A 22,818-nucleotide genomic window follows, 5' to 3' on the forward strand; every position below is an offset into this window, starting at 1 on the left:
CCAGAGCGCACCGCAGGCACAGGCAGCAAGGTCTCGGTGCTGGGGAAAAGCAGCGATCCCCCACCCTCACCACCTGGTGTCTACTTTCTCTGCAGTGCCCTGGAAGCCATCAGATCCCCTCCTAATATCAGGGGGGAGCTCCTCAAGCCCAGCCTGTGATGCACACAGGTGCTGCTTCGTGGGTGTTTTCCCGATACCCTTGGAGCTTGCTTTGCCTTGGGGGCAGTGGACAGTCACGGAGAGATCCGGGCTCAAAGCCTTCGTTAGCCCAGTTCGGATCAGTCTGGATTGCCCTTGGCCATGCCCTGACCACTGGGCTGCACAGGCAGCCTCTGGCACCAAGCCCGGGGGCAGACTGGAAGTGAAACGGCTCCAAGACCCAATGGGCTGTCCCTCTGAAGTGCAGGCAAGGGACATGCAAGGCCCTGGGCAGGATCTGGCTCTGCCACGGAAGCACTTTAAGCACAGAGGTGTTCATTTGCCAAAACAAGGGGTAGGGAGAACAGAGACTGGCCTTTGTCCTTCCGGGCACACGGAAATCCTCAACAAATGTTTCAGGGAATCCTTTATTTCATCCTATACAAAACCCCATGGGACAGAAAATCCCCAGCCAACTCCAGCATGCTCCTAACGTGCAGAGACCCCTCCGGCACCACCCGCAGGGGCAGTGCCTCACCCACGAGCCCCTCGCCAGAGGACACAGCCCGCAGACACACCGGAAAACTGCATTTTGGAAGCGCAAGGGCGCGCAGTACTGAAGGAGGTCACGGTGAATCAGGGCAAGGTGCAGCCAGTAAGGGTGATAAAAGAGAACCAGTCTTCTGGAAGGGTCTCCAGACAAAACAACAAAGCCCCAAACCAGCCACCAAACACATCCTTTTTACTGAGAACAGGGTTTCCTGCAGCCCAGCTCAGGGAACCAGCACTAAAAAGCTTTTCACAGCCCAAGGAACTGCGCCGTGCAGCCGGACACCCTGCAGTCTTTCAAGTATCTCCTGGCAACATGGATTTGTCCTTATTTTTTTCAGAACTGGTGAAAGCAGCCTCGTCCACGCAAAATAAATCAGGGAGGAAGAGGAGGAATTATTCCAGCCTCCTCCTCCATCCGTGTACAGCTCCTAAAGCACGAGAGGTCCTGCTGGCCTCGCACTGCCAAGGCACGCAGCGCCCTCAGGGAAGAGCACCTGGCCTCATCCCGGCTGTCCCTGCAGCTGCTGTCAGTGCCTGAACGGGGGACCCCGAGTGCTGGCATCCCTTAAATCCCCTACTAAAGCCAGGACATGTTCTCTGAGCATCCCGGTAGGGCAGAGCCTGAAGGGGCAGCTCTGAAAGGACCCAACACCCCGCCTGTAAGGTGCCTCTGCTGCAAATGCCCCAGGTAAGGGACTGTGCCACTGGGGAGGGGTGGCAGGGGATGACATGCCAAAAGGGCCACTCGGGGTCGATTTGTAGCACTGGCAAGCTGCCACATCGGGCTGGCACGTATCAAACACCCTGTTTGTCAAGGGCAGCTTCCTCTGAAACCGGTCCTTTGGCCTCTTCCCTGGCTCAAATCCCCAGCATCCTCCCCCAGGACAGCCTGGCTCTGGGCTGGGCTGGGGTGCTTCTCCGCTCTCCACCCCTTCAGCACAGGGGAGAAGGAGCAGGCGCCCCTCATTTGCCCACTGCTCTCTGCAGCATCGATTCCTTTTAATTAGCCACGGAGCATTCAGCAGCTCCCTGGTCAATCAATCACGTGTCGCGTGATGCTCCAGCTGCCGAGGGCCAGCCCAGCCCACGCGTGCCCCAGCAGAGAGCCGAGGGCTGCGCTGTGCTGCTCGGGGTGGCAGCGGGGAGCTCGTGGGGACGGGATCAGCCACGGGCAAGCGTCCTCCCCATTCCTTTAACGCCGTCGGCAGTCGCGGGATGCAGCTGTGGATCATATACGTACCCTGGGCACAGCGACTGTAACGAACCCGCAGGGACACAGCCCCAGCCTGGATCTGAATTCAGACAGCAGCGGATGTCTGGGGGTGGCCGTGGAGCCCCCGACCATGCTCTGCACCCGCGCTGCCTGCTGGCACCGGGAACTCCGCTCGGCACCGAAGGCGTTTGCTGGCTGCTAAGTCATTGAGCACTGGGATTTTATGGGTGACCCTGAGAAGCCTGGCTGAAGGACACCGTAAGAATTCACCGCGGGCTGCTGCCTTTAACAGCGAGCCCAGCCGAGGGCCTCGGGGCAGGGCAGTGCTCCTTGCGCTGTAACAAAGCCACGCTCCCGCTCCGTCAGGTGCTGAGGCTGCAAAAGGTGAAATCCATTTTCTGCTACGAACAGCAGCAGCCAGGAGAGACGCGCTCGCCTATGATTTCACGCTGCTGGTGAGAAAAGTCACAGCTTCACAGCCCAGAACAGGGGGCTCGCCCTGCATCCAAAACCCCTCCCTGCCATAGCTGACAATAGCTGTTCATGGCACGGGTGAGGCTAGCCAAGCGTCAGGCCAGGGAAAATTGTGCCCCTCTGCAGGGCATTCCCTCTCCTCGTGCCCCACCGTAACACCGCTCTGTTTTCCCCACTGCAATGCTCAGAACAAAACCTGGCTTTTCCCAGGTTGCTTGGTTTCGGCTTCTGCCATCTCCACCTCCACCAGGAAAAGAAGGAGGGGGGACGAATTTAAAGATGAATTAATTAAGAGACATGCTCTGTTTTCCACTACAGAAAGCATTTTTGTCCAGGTTTGAAAATTGAAGCAAAATGCACAGATCGCCAGCTCAAATGTAAGCGATTTGGGAGTTAAAATATTTCTAAAACAGGGGTGTTTGCACAGTCCGGGGAGCCTTTCCTTGCCAGAAACACGTTTGCCATGCTGCAAGCCACACGGTGGCAGAGATTCCCCGTCCTCCGGCAGAGGGCAATGGTGTCAAGGCACGGCGATGGGAAAAGGGCACTCATCTAATAAAGCTTTAATAAATCCTGGAGCCATGTGTAAGCAACGCGCCGGATTATTAAACGCGGAAGGTTCTTTTTTTAAAAAAAAAATCACGTTAATTGGCGTCAGCTCTGACACTTACCGTAGGAAACGCCGATTGGATCTGTAATCTGCTTTACGGGCAGCTTTCCCTTCCTTCTCCCCCCGAGGCTGAGCAGCCCCAGGGCCGTCACTCCGTGGTTTTCCCACATTAGCAGAAGTGATTTGGGACGTGTTAAACCGAAGGGTTGTTTTCACCGAGCTCGTATGTGCACAGCAGTCACCCAAGGAAAAATATTGTCCAGACGTAAAAAAAAACAAACCAAACCAAAAAAACCACCCAAACACACCAAACATTTACTTGTGTTACAAAAGCAGCAAACAAACACTGCCAAATCCCACAACAAAAGCTTTCAGAGGCAAATAAACACCGATGCTGCAGGATGCAGCGTGTATTCGCACTGCTAGCTTCTCCCCCAGGGCAAAGCATCCCCTAAACCCAAACTCTGTGGTTTTTTTCACCTTTAAATAGCAACTGGTTCTGATCCCTGGGGGAAAACGAGAGCCCTACAAGGCTCCCTCTGCCCTCCAGGGGAGCAGGGGGGATTTGGGGCCACCGATCCCAGCCCGGCTCCGCTCCACGCCGCGGGCAGGGGACAGGCACAGAAGCCTCCTCTGCTGCCTGTGGTTTTGGTGTTTGGCAGAAAAGGCTTGTAAAGCACTGGCTAAAAACTAAAGGTAGTAATAAAAGCCTCTTGCTCGTTAATTACTCTTTAAGCCATAACTGCCTAAAAACCCCATAACTTTAATGGGGACTATTATAAGTATAGTACCAAAACTGTGAAGCTAATTACTGTTTAGTTATTAAGCAGAGCATCGCCAGAACTGAGTAATGAGCACGCAGAATTGCTCATTCTTCGTGGATTTAATCACAGGCGCTAAGTTCAGCCCCAGGTTTTCCCCGCATAGCAGCCCAGCACCCCCCGAGGGCTGCAGGACACCCTGGGGGAAGGCACCAGGCTGCACTAGAGCTGCTCTGCACGGCACAGAGCTCCAGCTGCAAAGCAAAAAGGGAGGAAAAATGAGCCAGAAATGTTTCAGATCACCTCTGCCACTCTGACGGTGAGAGGGGAAACGGATTCATCCACGGGGATCCAAGTGGTTACTCCAGTGGGTGTCGACCATTTTCCGGTCCCTGTTCAGCAAAATGCTTGCAAACTTCTTCAGAAAACCCCAAATCCACGCCCCAGACAGAGGTGCAGCAGCGTCACGGTGGGAAACCCGCACCAGAACAGCGTGGGGCTGCGGGAGGAGTTGATGTCTCCCAAAGCAGGGCAGGCAGGGTGGCGTTATGGGGTGTTTTGTGCAGGGACGGGGAGCTCAGGCGGGGAACGCCAGGACAGCACTGTCGGTCGGGGCGATTGAAGGAAAAGAGGTTAAATTCGCCCAGGGAGGCCTGAGGAATAATAAGCCCCACTGCTCCGGTTTTCAAATAGGATTAATTTTGTTCAATATTATTTGCTTTATGGGGAGGAAAAAAAAAAGAGAGAGAAGTAAAGAAAAACGGTGTGTTTCCTCTCCTCTCCCGGGGTTATTTAACCCTTCATCCAGAATTTTTCTCCTTTAAAAAATTAAAATAAGTCCTATGGCTAAAAATGCAGAAATACTAGGTGCTTGCTTGCTGGCTTCCTTCCTCCTTTCTCCCCTCCCTCCCTCTCTGCAAACCCAGACAATTCAGGTACGCTGGCAGAGCCTGGAAAGGAAGCCAGGTTTCAGGAGGCTGTTTTTCCACTCGGTTCTTTTGCCCAGCTCCTCCTGGGAACCCCAGGCCTGCCCGCACGCTCTCTGGCTGTGCACACAGGCACAGCTTGTGTTTCCCAAGCTGTTGCCGAAACGGGGGCACAGACTGCAGAATTTCCCCAGACTTGCACCCGTCGAGACAAAATTTGACCTGCTCTCCCCTCCCAGTCCTGAGTCCCTGATGGCTGTTGTAAGAAACGGGATGAAGAACGCAGCTTATCTCACAGAAAAATAAAAAACTTAACCGAGCCTCTCAGATCAACGCTCAGAATTTAAAGCAAGCGTGAGCAAAGTGGATCAAGGGAGCTCAACAGAAGCGCAATTAGTTTCTGTAACTTATTGCCACAGGACACTAAGAAGAACAAGAACTTAACAGGATTCACAAAAGGATTAGTTGTGTATGTGAATAAACTGCGTATCCAGAATTAGAATGAGCCACCCACCAGTTTGGAAAACACATAAACCCCTGAGTCTCAGAGCTTAAGCCAAATTTTAACAAGCATCAGGAACTTTCTCGTCTCCCATTAATCCCCCCCGTGCTGCTCTGCCTTTGCAGGTGCCGGCGGAGCTGGGGACAGGACAGGAGATGTGCCAGCACTGCCCACGTGCTGACGACACTGCCTCATCCCAAGATTTCGCTGCTTCCAACAGCAAAACGGATCTTCTGTTAAATCCTTAGAAGATTCAATGCATCGTCCTAAACGTGCTTGCTTTTCTGTGCAGACTCTCACAGCGCCGCATCCAAGCGCTTCCCAGGATTTCTTACTGCCCCTTGGCTGCAGCCGCTGCGCTTCCTTCCCTTGTTGCTCCAAGGATGTATAGAGGACTGCCTCCAAACGGGCAGGTATCCTTTTATTACCGTGCTTTTGAAGAGGATTGAACACGGGCTTTGCAATCTTCTTGCGATAAGCACGGCACAATCAAAAAATGTGTCATGCACTCGGCACCCGAGAGCGGTAGGGCTGATGAGGATCCTTAACGCCGGGGAGAGCCTCATCAGTCCTGCTGTGGCCACGCAGGAGCTCCTGCCTGTAGGAGACACGGCGCCGGGCTCGCTGCCCTCAGGATGCGCCGGTCCATCCGTCAGGATCGGCAGCGCTTGTTCCAGCCCCCCTCCCAAGCCAGGGAAGCTGTGGGTTGACTCAAGTCTTGGATGAGAAAGCTTTTACGGCGCCCAATGCTGCTTGATAAATGGATGCACTTCACACATGGTTTTTAAAAAGCATCTCTCTTTCTATCACGATGAAGAGCTGTTTGACTTACAGCCCGCTTCCAAAATAGCAAGGCAACTGGGAGCTGTTATCTCGGGGGAAATGCTGACGGCACCCAAGAAAACTTGTTCGGCTTTTCTAAGGTTGCTTGGGGGTGAATGCTGAGCCAACAACTCCAGCCATCAGCTCTCTTACGGCCTTCTCCAGGAAGTCTTCCTGAACTGGTGACACAGCAATACCTTGAAATATCCCCTCTGCTCAGCTCAGACCACACGGATATTGGCAGAGGCAGACGTGTTTCCGGACTCCATTTCCATCTCCGTGCATTACTCCGAATATTTTGTGCACCGCTGGCTTCCACAGATTTTTAAAAGTGACATTAACAAAGGCTGACCCAGTTTCAACACGACTGGTCTCAGTTCCACAGCTCCACAATAGGCTTTGCATACGCTTTGTCCAAAGGGTTTGAAGGCACACGCGTGGTGTGATCCCGCCTGCAACAGAGGTGTCAGGCTCCGAGAGCCGAGCCTCCCCTTTCTGAGCAGCAGCCCTGATTTCACGGGACCTGTAGGGCTGCATCACTGAGCCAGATCTGGCCGGGCAGCACCAGGCTCCCCGCGGGCTTGCCTTGCTCCCTGTGCCCAAGGGAAGCCTAACGAGTTAAACACGTACAACACGGCCGGGTGCTGGAGTAACTGGCACGGCTGTCAGAGCAAGGGCTGCAACACTCGCTAATGCTGTAGTAAGGACAACCTCACCGGCACCCTGCTCCCATCTTGTGTTGCTGGTGGCTGGGAGAAGCCCCAGACTTTTATACAGTGCTGAAATTCAGCGTGTGGGGCTCTGCCTGGGCATCTGAGAGCCCTGGGCTGCTGGGATACACTGGGAACTGCCTCCCATCAAACAGTGGAAGTTCACAAATATGACCGTCAAACATGAAGAGCCGTGCCCAGCAAGCCACGAGCCCTATTTTTTATTTTGTTATTTTATTTTTTGTCTCCTGGCCGGGCTATGTTCCCAGTTCCAGCCCTGGAGATGGCAATGCTCGCCTCCTGTGCACTGCTGCCACTTGGATCACTGGGGACACGAGGTGGGGGAACGCAGCGGGGTCCGGGCGCCTTCGGCATCAGCTGGGAGGCAGCTCACCGACTGCACCTGCGAGCTGCCTTCCGAGCCGCCAGCACTTCCTTTTAATTAGCGAGCGCTTCCCCCACCCTCGGAAAAAAACTAATCCTGTTCTATTGTAACAGAGTTATTAATAACCTGATTCCAGCACACAAAAAAAGGGGAGAAATGAAGCCTTGCAGAGCTAGCGAGCAACCTGGCCCTCTCCTGCTGCAGCGAGCCACCGCTGTGCCCCCTGAAACACGGTAACGGGGGGGGTTTGTTTCCCAAAGCATCATTTTGCTTCTTTTTCTGTAGCAAACAAGGATCTTAGACGTGGTTGTTTTTGAAGGCTGGGGAAAAAAGACATGCAAGCATCCCAATTCTTCCTCACTTCTGCAAACACCAGCTGTCCTAAGTACAAGCCCCTGAACACACCACTGAAGGAATAAAACTGCTTTGCAGGAGAGGTGCTCGGGACAGGCAGCAAGAAGCGTTGTCCCCTGCCACATGGTCACCGTCACTGCTTCGGGGAGGCGGCGTGCTCCTGAATTCACGTGCTTTGTCTCCTCCATGCTCCCACCCCACGGAGCCCCCTGCAGCATGTGCTGCTCACGAGGCAGCCGCGGAAGCCCGGAATATTTGCTTTGTATTGCAGGGGCTCTGCGAGCAGCCATGCAGGTAATTCCAGCCGAGGAGCGTCTGTGCTATAAATTCGCGTCTCAGCTCCTGCCTTATGCACGCTCCCTTCCCCTTGCAGACGAGCCTGCAACAAAGGGCCCGGCTTTCCAGGCTGGCTGCTGCGCCCTGCTCCTGCAGGCTGCTCGAGAGCCCTCGGCAGCTGCTGCCTGAGCAACAAAACCTGCCCCACGCCGTATTTATATCCTAGCAGCAGTGCTTTTGGAGGGACAGGGCCACTCGTTGCATCACAGGAGCCCTTCCTGCAGCTTTTCCCTCCTGTGGCCTTGAGGGCCGAATCCAGCAAAGATGCAGCGAGGCGCTCAGGGCTCGCTCAGCTCCCGGGTTAGCGGTCTGAAATCAGGAGCAACCTGCAGAGAAAATCCGCCGCTGCCATCCCCGTTAGGTGGCTTCTTTACATGGCACAGAGAGACTGCCAGCCCGTGACCTCTGCAAAAGTCACTAATGGTACCGAGGGATTAACATCGATTCTTTCAGGCTACAGTGGGGAAACAGAAAGGGGGGGGCACCCGGGATGATAAAGCGAGTGCCCAACGATAATACAGCAGCTTGCAACGCGATCAATCGCTGCTTGCAGCTCTGCAGTCCATTAGCACAGCCACAAAGCTACACAAACTTCTCCTTGGAAACAGGATGGTCATTTTGAAATGACCTCCCTTTGATTCCTGGTCACCACCGAGACGCGGCGGGGCCCCTGAACCCCACTTTGCCCACCTGCAGCAAGCACCCGGGGCTTCCCGCGGCTCTGCCCTCGTCCCCTTCCTCCACGGTGAACAACGAACTCCACGTGCCTGGGAGCCTGCAGGCTTTGCCGTGTCACGATAACGTGGCCCATCTGCCGTCTGAGAGGCATTTGGAAGGAAAGGATTTCTCTTCCCCTACCAGCAGAACCCATGTGCCGATAATCCCGTAACCCCCAGCCGTCCCAGCAGTGCCCAGGGAGGTGGATTTGGCTCCCCGTTTGACTCCCAGGCAAAGGCTGAACCTACCCGCTTGTCCCGCTTCCAATCCAAGCGCAGTTCTGCCTCCTGCCCCCCCTGTGGCTTAGTTATTTTGGCTCCCCTGCACCTTGGCTGGCTCTCAAGGGTGAGATGAGAACAGCTCCCTACTTCTGGGCAGGAATTAGAGGGCTCGAGTGGCTCATCGGCCAAACACGGCCGTGGCACAAAGCCACTGCCCGAGGTGCTGGCACGGCGCGCCTCTCACCAATCTGACGGCCTGCTGAGCGTGCCTGGGGAAGGTCGTTCCTGCTCATTTTAGACTCACTCAAGGGCCAAACCCATGAGAGTGAGAAATGAAGAAGCCAAGCGAGAGCCGGAGGCAGAATTAAGCCAAGAGGTTCTCAGCCCAAGTCAAAGAAGCGGTGACCGAGCAGCCCCCAGGAAGACAGACCCTGAGGGGGGTCTGCCTGCTGCCCAGCTCAGTGCCAGATCCAAGAGCATCCTCACCACCTGTAAATGCTCAACCCGCCCCCAGATCAGCTGGGACACAGGGAAATACTCCCCGTGAGCATCAGGGAGCTGCGGTGTGCAGGAAGCTGACAGCAGGCACGGCACAGAGGGACGCAGCCAGGGGTGGACAGACGGACACCCGCGGGGCTGTCCTTGCAAGGTGAGCCACGAGACAAGCCCTGGGGGAGCTCCGAGCAACTGGAGGGTTTTGTAATGGCTGCACTAAGATTATTGTAATCATGCTGTAATTATGGTGCAGCTCAAATCAACCAGGCAAATTGCATCGTTATTATTACGGCTGTCACCAGCCTCGCGTGACAGGGACGGAGGGGTAGGCCACCCCTTGCCCAAGGACGGAGCAGAGTTCGGAGAGTTTCAACAGGGTGTCACAGTCCCACCGCTGCGCTCCCTTCAGGCTGCCCAACCCAAGCCACGGCAGCCTGGTACCTTCTTCAAGCGACCCAGACCACACCTGCCCTTTCCTACGCTGGACCTCAATGCTAACACTTAATTCTCACGTTGACTTTTCTTTTGACAAAATTAAACAAATATCTTTAGCACAAGAGCACTCCTTGTCATCTGACTGGAACCGTCAGTCTCGCAAATGTCACTGCTACAGATGACTAATCTTTAAAAATAAGACAAACTTACTAAACTCCTTGACTCAGTTGAAAATGAGCCAGAGGGTAACACTGGTAGGCACGGAGAGGGAGGAACCGGCGCTGCCTGCCTGCAGGAGGGCTCGGTGGTGCTCGTGGCCCTGAATTCTTTTTGCAGCCCGAGGGACTGGGGCTCCTGATGAAAGCAGAATCCAGGCTATGAAATAGGGTGTGTGGCACGTTCGTGGGGACATCTCGGCACACTGACTCCTCCAGGTCACCGTCATGTTGTGCCAAGAGAAGAATTTCCTCCCTCGGTCCCTCTGGATGAGTTTTCTCAGTGCGGAGCAGAGACCTCGTTTCATCCCGCCTCCTCCGCAGGTTCCCTTTTGAACAGGTCCCCCCAGACCGCCTCACTTCCCATCTTCCCACGTCCAGTCAATGCCATGCTGCTTTGGGGAGCATCCCGAGATTTAAAAGAGGTTAAAGTGCTCCTGAGCAGCAGGGGGGTGCCTGTGCTGATCCCAACCTGATCCCAGCATCAGCCTAGTCCACACACAACCCCTTTCCCTCCCAGGCTAGGGGCTCAGCCCCAGCTTGCTGCCCCGATCCCCGCCGCCCTGTGCCACGGATGACTCAGGCTGTCGCATAAGTTATTAACTGCAGCAGCCAGAGTCTCTTCCCATTAGGGCGCTCGGGTACGAGATGCCTGGCTGAGACAAAAAGGACTGCCAGGCAGAGCACAGAGCGCACGAGACAGAGATGAGAAATAATGTTGGCAGCATTATTAAAAGATAAATTGGAGGAAGAAAGGAGGTGTGTGCGTGGGGTGAGAGCTTCAGAGGATTGTAACAAATCCTTTGCCACCAGGAGCTCCACAGCTGTCAAATTTCTGAGAGCCAGGGGACGGGGCAGTAGCTGGGAGACGGCTCGGGTCCTCTGCTCACCCCGTCCAACACACGTCCCGCCAGCACAAAGCCCCGGGAGCACTCAGCACCAGCAGGTTTGTGGCGTGCAATCCTTTCCTGACCACAGCACCTCTTCACACGGTGAGGTGACGGCAATCCCAGTGTCCTCACAGCCCCGAGGCCAGTTGTTCCTCCACAGAGGGCATTGAACTGGCGGCTCCCCCTCCTGCAGCCCTTTGGGCTTTATTTATAGACCGGCACCTTTTACTGCTGGTTCTGCTTCTTCCTGAGGCCGGTCTGCCAAGCTGAAGGCAGAGATAGCATCGACACCCCCAGGAGGCAGAGAGCTCCACCCGGGTGCCAAGGATCCATCCTGGAGCACTTTTGTTCGCGGTTCCGCCTGCCAGGCCCCTTCCCGGTCCGCTGGCTGCTTGCACCCGGAGAAATCCAGAGCTGAAGGAACTCAGAACTTCCAGTAAGCAAGGCAGACTTCAGACCCAGACACCCAAGGACAAGCAGAATTCTGGTCAGATTGCTTCCCCAACTCTTCCCCAGCCTCCTGAGTCTCAGTGCTCGGCCCCAGCTGGCACAGAGAGGCCCAGCAGCCTCCCTCCCCTGCCCCAACGCCCTACACCGCGCTCCCCCCAGCAGGTCGGCTGGTCCTGGCTCTCCGCACCCACCCTCACCACTCAGACCCCACTGCAGCTTTTCAGTGCTCCAAATTTCAGCATTTGCGGTTCTTTTCTGGTAAAACTCATGCCAGAAGTGATGCTCATCTACCTGAAGAAGAGAATTAAGTGTTTCCAAACCTCACAGAAGGCACTGCAGGAGCTGCACGCTCACTGGAAACGAACGTGTTAGAGCTGAGCCTGGTGGATGTGCTACAGGAAGGGTCACTGGGAGAATTATTCACCAGCAGTGACTTCTGTAGCTCCGTAACCAGCTGCCGTTCACCCAGGTGGATCTGAAAAAGGCTCTGTGTGTCCCTCCAGCCCCACATCACCCAGCCAAAGCCGGGCTCTCCTGGGGCACCGCATCCCTGCGGCTACTGCAGGAGCTGAGGATGGGAAGGGGGGACAGTTCTGGTATCTGCAGGCTGTGGGGAGCACACAGGCATGCAGTGCCACGAAGCGGCTGGCAGCCTCTCCAGGATGGCAGGCTTGTGCCAGATGAGACTTCTCTCTCCCAAATTAGAAGCAAAACGTGCCACTAGAAAGTCAGGTGGAAGCTGCCTCTCAGGGAAGTAAGAGGCTGCCTCTCAGCACCGCTGCGTGTAGCAGCATCTCAAAGCATCCTGCTGATCTGAGCACGGCGACTGCCTCCCAAAAAAACCCAAAGCTCCTGGGGTGCTGCCTTGCTGTGCGCTGCCCCAGACCTGCCTGCTTGCCCTGGCAGACACACATCGCAGGTTGCTGACCCCACCACAAACTCGGATTTCAGCCCAGCACCATTCCCCTCCCCTTCACAAGCCCCTCAGGAAGGCAGCTGAATTAAAGACTGTGCTGTGTTTCTGTATTTATTGCACACTACAACTATTTACCTGCCTCAGCCCCAGCACCTGGGCTGGGCAGTGGTATATACGGACCACGAGACACGAAGTAACACAGCAGGCACCCTCTCTGCCCAAGGCACGCAGGTTTTACCATCCCCACCTCACCCCTGCACAGCCCTGGGGGGCTCCCCGCAGGCAGTGAGCCCCAGCTCAGCACAGGACTGACCTCACCCCGTAAATCTTTGCTCCTCCTTCAGGGACCCAGCCCAGTCCTCTGTCTGCCTCTCAGCCAGCAGCGTGTGCATCTATTATTCAGGAGAAATATCAGCTTATTTGTCAGCCAAAAGAGGCTCCAGGTACCACACCCAGTCTCTAGCGGAATTCCTCCTGCAAAGCTGCTCTTTGCTCAGCGTGGACACAAGCAGGGAGGAGCGCGGTGCTGCTGGTGCTGCTCTCCTGCCTGCATCCCTCCGGAGGGTTTTACAGCTTTGTTAGGGTGAGGGACGGGAGTTAACAACCCTGTCAGGCCGCTCCCTCATCATCTGGTTAATGTACCTCGTTAATGGCCACGGCACAGCAGCGCTCACCTCCTGTACACTCCACAAACTCCAACCTTTCCCTTGGGCTTGCCGACACCGTGCCTGCGGGGCTGGAGAGATTGCAGAGCACGAGCCAGAAGCACTGCGGGGCCGCCGGCGTCTCAGCACAGCTCCAGATTTACTCTCCGTGCCACAGGCTACAGGATTCAGATGGAATAATCATAGATCACCAAGCCCAGTCCCATGTGGACGGAGCAATGCTGTTCCCCAGCACTTGCTGGTTTTTGCTCTCTCATTTCTAGAAACTGGACTCCCCCAAGGACTTGCCTCTGGCAAGTAGAGTCCTGGCCCCCACAGGGCCACCTGTGTTCGAAGAAACGCGTCGGTACACATTCCTTCCCTAGCTTCAGAAGCTGTAAAACAGATGGGCAAACAAAGCAAGAAATCCACGGAGTTCAGCCAGAACGCCTCAGCACCAAGCGGTATTTATAGAGCGGCCCAGGGGGAGGCAGCCCAGCTCCCACGGCACTGTCACTTTGTGTTTCTCCGCAAGAGGCCACGGTGCTCTGCTCCAGGGCAGCTCCACGCGTGCAGCTTGCTCAGCACCCTCTCCCACACGCATCTGCAGGCAGACCCACTTGTTCACAGCACCACACGGAAGCATCGTAGCCTTTGCTCTGTAGCACTGGGGGAGGCAGGAGCATGGGCTATTCAAAACGGCAGCTTCTCAGAAGTGGGATCCTTCTCCCACCGATGGTGATGGGAGTTAGGCTTTTTATTCACCGAGAGCTGGAGTGGGCCCCGAATCATGCTGGCATTATGTTATCATAATGCTGGAAGTATTATAAATGCTTAGCGTGCCAGACAAATCCCGGAGCAGGCTTCCAAATCCCCTCAAAATCCCCACTTGCCTCTCTGCATTCATCCATTCGTGAAATCCAGAGCAGAGCCTCGGCATCCATCCATTTGCTTTTGGTCCCCTTCCAGCTGACTGGAAGGTGAGGGGGAACGGGCAGAGTCAAGGTATTTCTTCTGGATTAGCCTTCTTTTTTCTCTAAGGTGCCAAATCTGAAGAAGAGATCGTGCGAGGGCGTTTAAGAACGGCAGCCAGCGGAGCAGCCGAGACGACTCACGTGCCCCCGTCTCCTGCCACAAAGCGAAGCGCATCTCATTCTCCGTGAGTGCTGCCCCCATAACCACAGCGAGCTGCAGCACTGGAGAGCCCGGGGTCCTGTTCCACCTCCACCATGCGAACGAGGCTGGAGGAGAGGAGTGAGAGCTCAGAGCTGGCTGGGCGGAGATCTTTGCGCTGCAGTCGTGGACGTCGAGCTCCAGATGAAGGTCAGATGAGGGCTGTGCTGGCCCTGCAGTGCCCAAGTGCAGGGCCATGGTGGGACACATCCATCCCTGTCTTCTGCTGCGCTGTAGATGTAGATCCCCAGAGCCGGGCTAGCTGCCTAGATTCCTTTTACACTCAAAGGGGAGAATTAATGTGGCTTATTTTAGGTGCATGCCTCCAGAGGAGGTGAGCTGCACCCTGGAAATGCCCACTTCTCTTCACTACCCAGCTGAACCTACGCGAGCAGACATCTGCATCTTCAATGCCCTTAAGCAAAGGGATTCCCACCTTTCTAGCAGAGAGGTAGGCTTTGTTCTCTGCGGCACAGCTTTCAATTCCCTGTCCACTGGGCTTTGACGGGGTTCCCAGATGGCTGACAGTGCAGAAGAGCAAATTTTTCTGACAACCCAGCCCACCAGTCTAGACTGCACGAGGCAGGAATGGAAGGAGAGAGGCCGAACTCTCCTCTCCACGCTGCACGAGCTGTGAAGCGGCTGTTGGTGTTTCAGGGAGGATTACCAGCCTCCAGCAGACAGCAAGAAAGAAACTTGGGGGATCAACTGAGATCTGTGTGCAGTGGGCTCTGCAGTGCGTGCACGTCTCTGCACCAGCCCAGAGCTGAATGGAGAGATTTCACCATCATGATGCGAAGCTGTAAATCCCCTCCCCAGAGGTCTCAGAGCTGGGGGGCTTTCAGGCATTTCTGAAGCTTGTCCCACTCTAATTGGCAGAATTTCTTCCCCGGATTGCCCTAGCTCTGCCAGCAGAGTCACTGCGTGATCACAGGGCGGCCACCTTTCCCATGTCAGCATTCGGCCACCCTTCAGACATTTCCTCTGCCCGTCCTGTACTTACATGCCGCGCTTCGGTGCGGACTGGATACACGCGGCACAGGGACCCTGGAGCACCACGGCACATCTCGGGAGCTAACAATAAATAGCACTGCGGGGCAGCGTGCCGCTGGAGCTGGGCCAGCAGTGACCAATGCATTAACATGCTGCTGCAGCATCGCCGCTTGCAGCAGCACGAGCAGCACAGGAAGCCTTGCACAGCAACGAAACTCTTGTCCCATCTTGAGGAAAATAGCTCTGATCCAGGCAGGAAGGAGATCTTGAGCGTTTCCTATTTATTCTGCTGTCGCTGCCAAGAATATCACGCTGTGCTCCCCATGGATCATCTGGGTAGCGGAGCTGGAGGGATTTCTGAGGTAGCGTTGCAGCTGGCGGATCGCTTGGAGGCTGCGTGGCACCAGGCAGGACAGGGCATTTCTCTGACAAACACGCAGCGTGTGCCTCTGCCCGCAGCTGTACGAGGGGAAGAACATACCCGTCCGTGCAAAGGCCAGGATGGAAAATGCAGGTGTGCAAAGCTGCACGGGTGAGTGGGCTCCAGGCCCCGCACAGCTACCCGTAAGGTATCATTTAGGGGTCATTTTATGAGCCTGTGAACAACACTCCTTGGCAAGAGCCACTTGCACAACTGAAGTGTCTACAGACAGACAGGATGGGGACTAACATGCCCACATTTGTGGGACGAAGCCATTAGCACTGCAGTCAGTGGCAGCTCACAGTTAATTCCTCAAGCTCCTGGTGCCTCAGGTCCCTGGAGGTGTGGAGTTCCCGTCAGAAAATGGAGGAGGATACAGTCAACAGTGAGTGATTACTTGGAGCCCTTGGGGGGTCCACGTGTCTAGACCAAGACGTTAAGATTAATTAGGGGGCACACCCTGTGATCCCACTCAGTGAAGCCCTTATTAGCTGAATCCAGCCCCGATGTCAGCTCGCCACTCCAAACGCAAACAGTTGGGGTTGACAGGAGAAAAAGGGAGACTCTGTCCAGTGACACCGCTTCCAGAGAATGCTTTGCCTCGGGGAGGAATGAAACCACAGCAAATTCACCCTCAGCCACAAACCCAAACAAAAACTACACTTGGAGTCTGCCTGACTTGTCAAAGCTGCTGCACAGCACTTTGCAATGGGGAGCTGTAAAGAAGTGCAGGGCAATAAAGCCCCTTAGAGGGCAACAGCCCCGGAGAAAGATGCTGGCCAAGGTCTGCTCCATGCCCACAAGTCAGAGACCTTGCTAGGAAGCCTGTACAAAAAGCAGCCTTGGAACCAAAGCAGCCTCTTGCACTGCTCGCCCCTGCAAGACAAAATGCATAGTGATACAACAAAGGCCAGGATCCTCCCCGTGGGTTCCGATCTGCCCGCTGGATTTCGTTTGAAGAGGAAAAAAATTCCCTTTGCACAACTTTCTTGAGCTGACAGAAGTGAAGCAAGGGCAGGAGAGAGCAAAGGCACTGCAAAAGGCAAGTCTCACACTAAAAAAAGAACTGCAACATTTGCCCTGATGTCCCTTAAAAGCCAGTTCTTTTCATTTCCCAAGGCTTCTGCTGTTTCAACATGAGGGTGCTGGGAAAGATTAAAAGGGCAGGCGCACGGCTTTCCTTTCAGAAAGCATTATTTTGACATTGAGCAGCCAGCTTTGCACGAGGGCAGTGTGTGCTCACACTTCGTCACTGAAGGTTTCTTGGTCAGCTAAGGCCAGATAACGGCGTTACAGCAGGTATTTGCTACAAGGAAGCACTTTGTGCGTGTGCTCATCCGCAAGGCCCCGCACAGCGGAGGCGCTCGCCGCTCCTCTCGCCTCTGAGGGCACCCCGAAAGGCACGGAGCAACGCTGCAGGTCAAGGGAGGAACGGGAGAAAATGCTCTGCAGCTGGCCAGGGCTCTGCCATCCGGCCTTGATGGGGACAAAGCCACGGGAGAGCAGGACAGCAGAGTGCGGAGGCTCTGTGTCACGCCTGAGACACGCAGGATGGCATTCAGCCCCCGCTCTGAGCCACCTCCATGGATCAGGAAACTTTGGGATGCCAACGAACACGAGTCAGAGTTCTCCCCTCTTCTCCGTGCCACCACGTGCATGCGGAGGGAGACCTTTATTTGGATGTCCTCTCCCTCTGCTGTCTTAGAGAAGTGACACCAGATTTGCATCCCGTTTTCTGCGCCCTCGAGGGGTGAGCCCGGCTCCGAGGAGCCAGCTCTCGTTAGGGCCGTTACTGCGCTGCTAACGACTCTGAGTTCAGAGGGCTTCTTTGCCAGAGAAGCTGCCAGTTTCAGTAGGAACGCCTTTGGAGGGAGGCAGGGAGGGATTTATAACTCAGCCGCATGAAGTGGGAAAGTACTCCCAGCCAACGGCACTGAGCTCGTTTCTTTCCTCTCTTTCATACACCCAGGCATATTCAGGCAGGAAAATACAATTATTGCCACCACCCCCATTACGAGCATCCACTGTCCTGCTGGCTTTGGCCATTTCCGAGGCCCGTATCACAGAAAGAACCCTTCTGGGAGAAATATCCTTCTTTTTCCCTATCTGATCGCCCAGTCCCTGCCCCAGCACTTCTTCCTTCTTCCTCAGTGCTTGGAAGTTGACACAGAGAAGAGTCTACACACAGAAAGAAGTTATTTTACCTTTTCTTCCCAGCACCTCCATTTTCTCACACCTTTTCCATCCCACTTTCAGGTCACCCAAGCGATCCCAACCACTGCAATCTTCAAGCCAACCCTCGGTCAATTCAGCCCCGTCGGAGACGTGTGTGCAGAGCAAGACTAACCACACAAATGAGATCCACTGCAGTGACTTAAGACACCTTCCTCACACAAGCAAGGGTTACTCACAAAACACAGGATGGCCGAGGCTCCGCCGCACGTTTGCAGAGCCCTTTTTCTGTATTTCGGTGCATGCACACACAGGCAGCCTCCCTCACTGACACATGTTGGTGGCACCTCACCGTAACATCCGGCAGGTCCGCACAGAGCTGTGCGATGGATGTCTCCTTGGGTCTGTTACAAACGCTGGGCCCCAAGCTCCTCGGATGTTTATACGAGCTCCTAAGTCGATTGACGGCACAGCAGAGCTCGTGACTTTCTGCCTGTGCACACAAGCACTCCTGTGACACGTCACTGCTGAAGCATCCAAGGCTAACGGCGCCGAGCCCCGTGCCACGCTGAAGACCCATCAAGAAGTCCTCAAAGGCAAGGGAGGGAGCGGGTACCCGAGGGACAGCACACGGCAAAGGGACGCTGCGGCAGCGAGACCCTGCCAGGGATAGCGAGGGGCTCCAACCGAGGCTTGGACTCGCTGGGATCGAGTGGCAATGGGCTCCACGGCTGTAAACATCAGGACCTCCTCTGCACGTTCCCAAACAACATCAGGGCTGAGCCACCGCCCGGGACTATCTGAAGTTATACCTTCTGGTCTGACTGAGAGAAATCAGGGCTTTCAGGGTCACAGACCCAGGGACTGTGTCAGAGAGAGGCCCAGCACGGAAAAGGAAAGCAGCATCTGTGGCCAGCTTCATTGATCACTATGGACTTTCTCCCCTCTAATCATTGTTTTTCATCCCCATCCACTCCCACAGCATAGCGTGACACCGAGACTGCTCCTCAGCTGGCAAAGCATCGCTCAGCCATCTCCTCTTCCTCCAGAAGACAGCACTCGCAAAGCTTTTCCCTTTAAGCAGCCTCAAAGTTGGCTCTCACCAATGCTGGCACGAATGAAAAGGATTTCGGTTCCCCCTCCTCCTAAATCCCTTCTCTTTCTGTTGCAAAGACAAGGCAGAGGAAGACCAAGGGAAGAGAAAAGCAACTCTCCCGGTCGCATCTCACCTCCCTCCCGTCATTCAGCACGGACACACGGGGGGCTGGGAGGGCACAGGACCACCACAGTCCCCAGGTGCAGGTCTGGGAGGGCACGGCTGGGAGCACAGAGCTCCTGGAGGCGAGACATGGGCGTATTTCCCCCCAACCCAGCCAGCCTTCCCCAGGCAAAGCGGCTTGGTGTCCTACGGCACAAAGCCTGAGAAAAGGGGGCAAAGTGATCTCCAGCACCGCAGCCCCCGAGAGCCGTTCTGCAGCCTTTGAACACGCCGGGAGGGGAAGGAAAATTGCTTTGAGTCGTTCCTGCTTTCTCCCACTCCCTGCCCGCTGCAGCCACGCACACGCACACCCAGCCCTGTGCATAAAGGATCTCTGTCCTGCTCTGCTCAGCCATGCAATGTCTGCAAGAGGCGAGAGTTACCTTATTCCCACAGCCTGAACCGCCTTCTCTCTCCATCGTGGCCGGGAAGCTGCTCCCATTCATGCTTTAATCCCTGGGAACAGAGGCACGATTCAAAGCAGCTGTTCGCCCACTGGAGTGGGCTCCCCCCAGCAACCTCCTCCTCCTTCTCTCCTCCCTTTTTCCTCGTTTGTTGGGTCCGGATTTTTTTTTTTTTTTTATGTATTCTTTCTTAATCCAGGCAGTGACCGAGACACTCCTTCATCGCATCTCTGCCTCCCCGTTTCACTCTCAAAGAAACAGCAGGGCACAGCTCCTTCCTCCTCCGCTGCCTCCACGGACCTCCAGTTCCCAGGTCTGCCTTTCTGCAGCGTGGCGTTAGGGGAGAGAAAGAGAGTGAAAGAGGGAGGGAGGGCGAGCGGGAGGGAGGGAGGGAGCGTGCAAACAGGGAGGAGGAGGAGGAGGAGGAGGAGGCCAACGGGGTGCGGGAGGAAGGAGCCAGAGCGTGGCTGACTGCTTTGTATCCAGAGCAGTGCCGCCAGCCCCTTCCCTCCCCCCCCAGCAGCGGAGGACCTGCGCTGCTCATGGTCTGTACCAATTTATTCCACTTAGGCAGGGGCACTTCTCCCTGCGACAGGAGGAAAAGCCAGGGAAGGCTCTGAGATGGCCCCTTAAGGAATTGGTTCCTGCTCTCCTCACTCCGCGGCATCACCCACTGGGTTCGCAGCCACGGGCGAGGGGAGATGCTCGCCCGGCTCAGCAGGAGAAAGCAAAGTGTGAGGCTCAGAAGGGCTGGGTGGGAGGGCTGGGTCTCGCCGGGGAGGAGGCCCAGCACCTCTCCGAGGGAAAGTGGTGACCTTAGGCAAGGTGCAAGGCCAGGTTCACCTCCAGCCCCTCGGGAAGGCAGGCTGAGCCCTGCTCCCCTTTGTGCAGCACCCTCCACGCCTTGTAGAACATCTCCAGTTGACACCTCCTGGGCTCTGCAACTGGTGGGCAATGCTCACTAGATCTCACGTAGCTCCCCTTCTAATCAGCACCTCAGCTTTCCATGGCCCCCCTCAGCCATCCCTACGTGAGCAGCAAGGCAGCTCCAGACCCACCTCGGCACTGACCACGGGTCCCAGCACAGCGAGAAGAGCAGGAACGTGCTCTGCCAGCGGGAAGGCGGCTCTGGGCTTCATTAGGGCTGCCCCTCGTCTGGGAACAAATACCCCGAGCCCAGTGGGAAGGCAGAACACTTCTGTGACCTCTGCTAAAGCAGCAGGACCTTAGGGATATTCCTTTCCTCCACAGGGCTCACTTGGGGAGGCAGGGCTCAAAGGGGTTGGGGAGCAGAGCAAAGATCTTATCTCTTGCTGCTGCCCTTTAATAGTTAACCCGGGGAGGGCTGACTCATGCTCAGCAGCAGATTTCTCCGAGATGGCTGAACACCACAGTACATATGGCTCAGAACGCCACACTCGCAGCTAGGCCGTTTATCCCGAGCCAAAATTCAGCCTCGAGGCTGGGGGTAAGTTACCTGTCACCTGTCCTGCCACCGCCTCCTTCTCACCTGCTGCCAGCTGGGTCACTGCGCACAGCGCCATAAATTCCCGGCTGCGCGTCCCGGAGTGGACAAGCACAGATCCAGAGCTGCAGCTACTCCTTGCTGCTCCCTCTGCCAGATCTGGTGAGGTTACAGTGCCATGGTAACATGGAGGTACAGAGAGATTTCCTTAACGCTTTACCAAAAAAAAAGAACAAAGAAAAAAATCCCTTGCAGTTCCTGCAAAAAGCATCGCTGCTCCAGGAGCTGAGTTCCAGGAGCTGAGTTCCATTCCGTGGAGCAAGCTGGGTGATTCTCACTGGCGGTTCCCACCGTTTTCACCAGGCTTTTTGGTTTGCATCCAGAGCGCTCAGACCCCAGCTTGGGCATGCCAAGGGGTGCCAGGGAGCAGAGATGTTTGCCATGGACTTCAAAGTCAAATCATCAGCCACAAACTAACGAGCAGCAAGACTCACCGACAAACCCTAACTGCATCGCAGGACCTCCAGAGCCAAACTCCTTCCCGCTGAAGTGAGGCAAGCTGGAGGGCTCCGTGCGTGGCCCCAGGCCTCTGCCTTGGGTGGACGTGAGCTTTGCTGAGACCAGCAAGGCTTGCGCCAGAAAACCAGGGAGATGCCGGCTCCAGGTCGGTGCTGTCCGTGGAGGGAGATGCTTACAAGGCAGCTGCCTTGCCTCTCCCCTCGTGCTGGGGATAAATAAGGAACAAGTCTGGGATTGCCATTCCCCAATCCTTCACCACGCTGGGCTCTCTCTGAACAGACCGCACAGAGCAGCTGGGCTGGCTTCGGCTCTGCCACTTCCTCGGCAAAACGATCCTCGTGAAATCTAAGGGAACACGGCCTCTTTCTGTCCTTGGGCTCGTTTTCTGCAGGGTACCTAGGGAGAGATCAGCTCCAAAGACTATTTGCCTGGGAATTTTGTGCCAATTCAGCTAGTACTAAGGGTTTCACCGAGCTCTGTGTCTATTAAAAATGCATGATGTCCACTTATATCAAAAGGGTGGATTCAGACCCAGCGTTTTCCAGCAGCTCCCAGGCTACCTGCTGCTACGGCACGCAGGAGGTGGATGGGGGGGAGCCGTCCCTTGAGGCCTGTGTCAGGAGACAAGAAAGGGCATCGCCACTGACTATTTCAGAGCGGGGTAAACAAGGGAGAAGAGAGATAAAAGCGCTTCTGTCACAAAACATAAACACATAAAAACTCGGAGAGGAGGGAAGGAGATGCGTTACACCTGAGATTTATAAAAATTATGGGTGAGCAGGAACATTTCAGGTTCCGCCCTGCACCAAAGACTCACAAAGGTGAAAGGCACCGGGAAAAGTGCCGCAGAAGCTCAGGAGGGACACAGACACACACAGAGAGACCCTCCCCTGGCCCTCAGGCTGCAAATTACAGCCTGGTGCACTCAGAGCTCCTTTTGTGATCGGAGCAGCAGAACAATGGTGCACAGAGACTGCTCTGACATTTTCCAAGGTTGTCCCTTTGAACTTTAGCATATCGATTTGCTTGCGTGCTGGGTACGGAGCATGCCACATTCACCTGAGCCAAATTCCCGCGAGGAGAGGCTCGGGCAATCCTCCCAAAGCATCTTGGGGTTCAGGGAGAAGGGTGCTTGCCTGGAATCTGGAGTGCTTCACCGAGGATGTGGAGCTCAACATTCAGCACCGCTGTTGACAGCAGCGTATATAAACAGAGCAGCATTTTCCCCGCTCCCTCCCCCTTCTTATTATAGCACAAAATACCCCGAGTAAAATACATACACACAACAATCCGCTACAAAAGCAAAACAAAGCCCCAAGTGTGCGCACGCACGCACACGCACACACACAGATATTATTCTGGAGAACGCGGCGTATATTCAATACCTTAAATGTCATTTCTTAAATATTAATGCTGTGCTTCTGGCGAGGTTTATGTAAGGTTTATTACTGCTGGATTGGAGGCACAACAAAACCCCAGCTCGGTGCACGCAGCCTGATGTTCTCTGCCTGCCCAAGCCGTCCAGGGGCCCAGCTCCATCACGGTGCCCCCTTTCTCCTGCACATCCCGAGCCCCCCGGCCGTGGAGCTGGGGCAGACCCACTCCTGCCAGGCTGTTTCCCTGGGAGGGGGCAGAGCTGCAGCTCCC

General features: G+C 55.4%; 1 protein-coding gene across 7 annotated transcripts in view; it reads right to left on the bottom strand.

The window, feature by feature from the left end:
• B3GAT1 (beta-1,3-glucuronyltransferase 1) overlaps positions 1-19,708 on the bottom strand; it is a 37,745-nt gene extending 18,037 nt beyond the window's left edge. For 2 of the 7 annotated variants that reach the window (XM_035346362.1, XM_035346356.1), the window contains exon 1: positions 19,167-19,705. The gene's annotated coding sequence lies outside the window, so the exon portion shown is untranslated. Of the gene's footprint in view, positions 1-12,796; positions 12,949-19,166 lie in introns of those variants that run through there. The other 5 variants (XM_035346357.1, XM_035346360.1, XM_035346358.1 and 2 more) reach the window with 4 other exon arrangements.
• Between the last annotated feature and the right edge of the window lie 3,110 nt (positions 19,709-22,818).

The sequence above is a fragment of the Oxyura jamaicensis genome, chromosome 24, assembly GCF_011077185.1.
Source record: "Oxyura jamaicensis isolate SHBP4307 breed ruddy duck chromosome 24, BPBGC_Ojam_1.0, whole genome shotgun sequence".
Lineage (NCBI taxonomy): Eukaryota > Metazoa > Chordata > Aves > Anseriformes > Anatidae > Oxyura > Oxyura jamaicensis.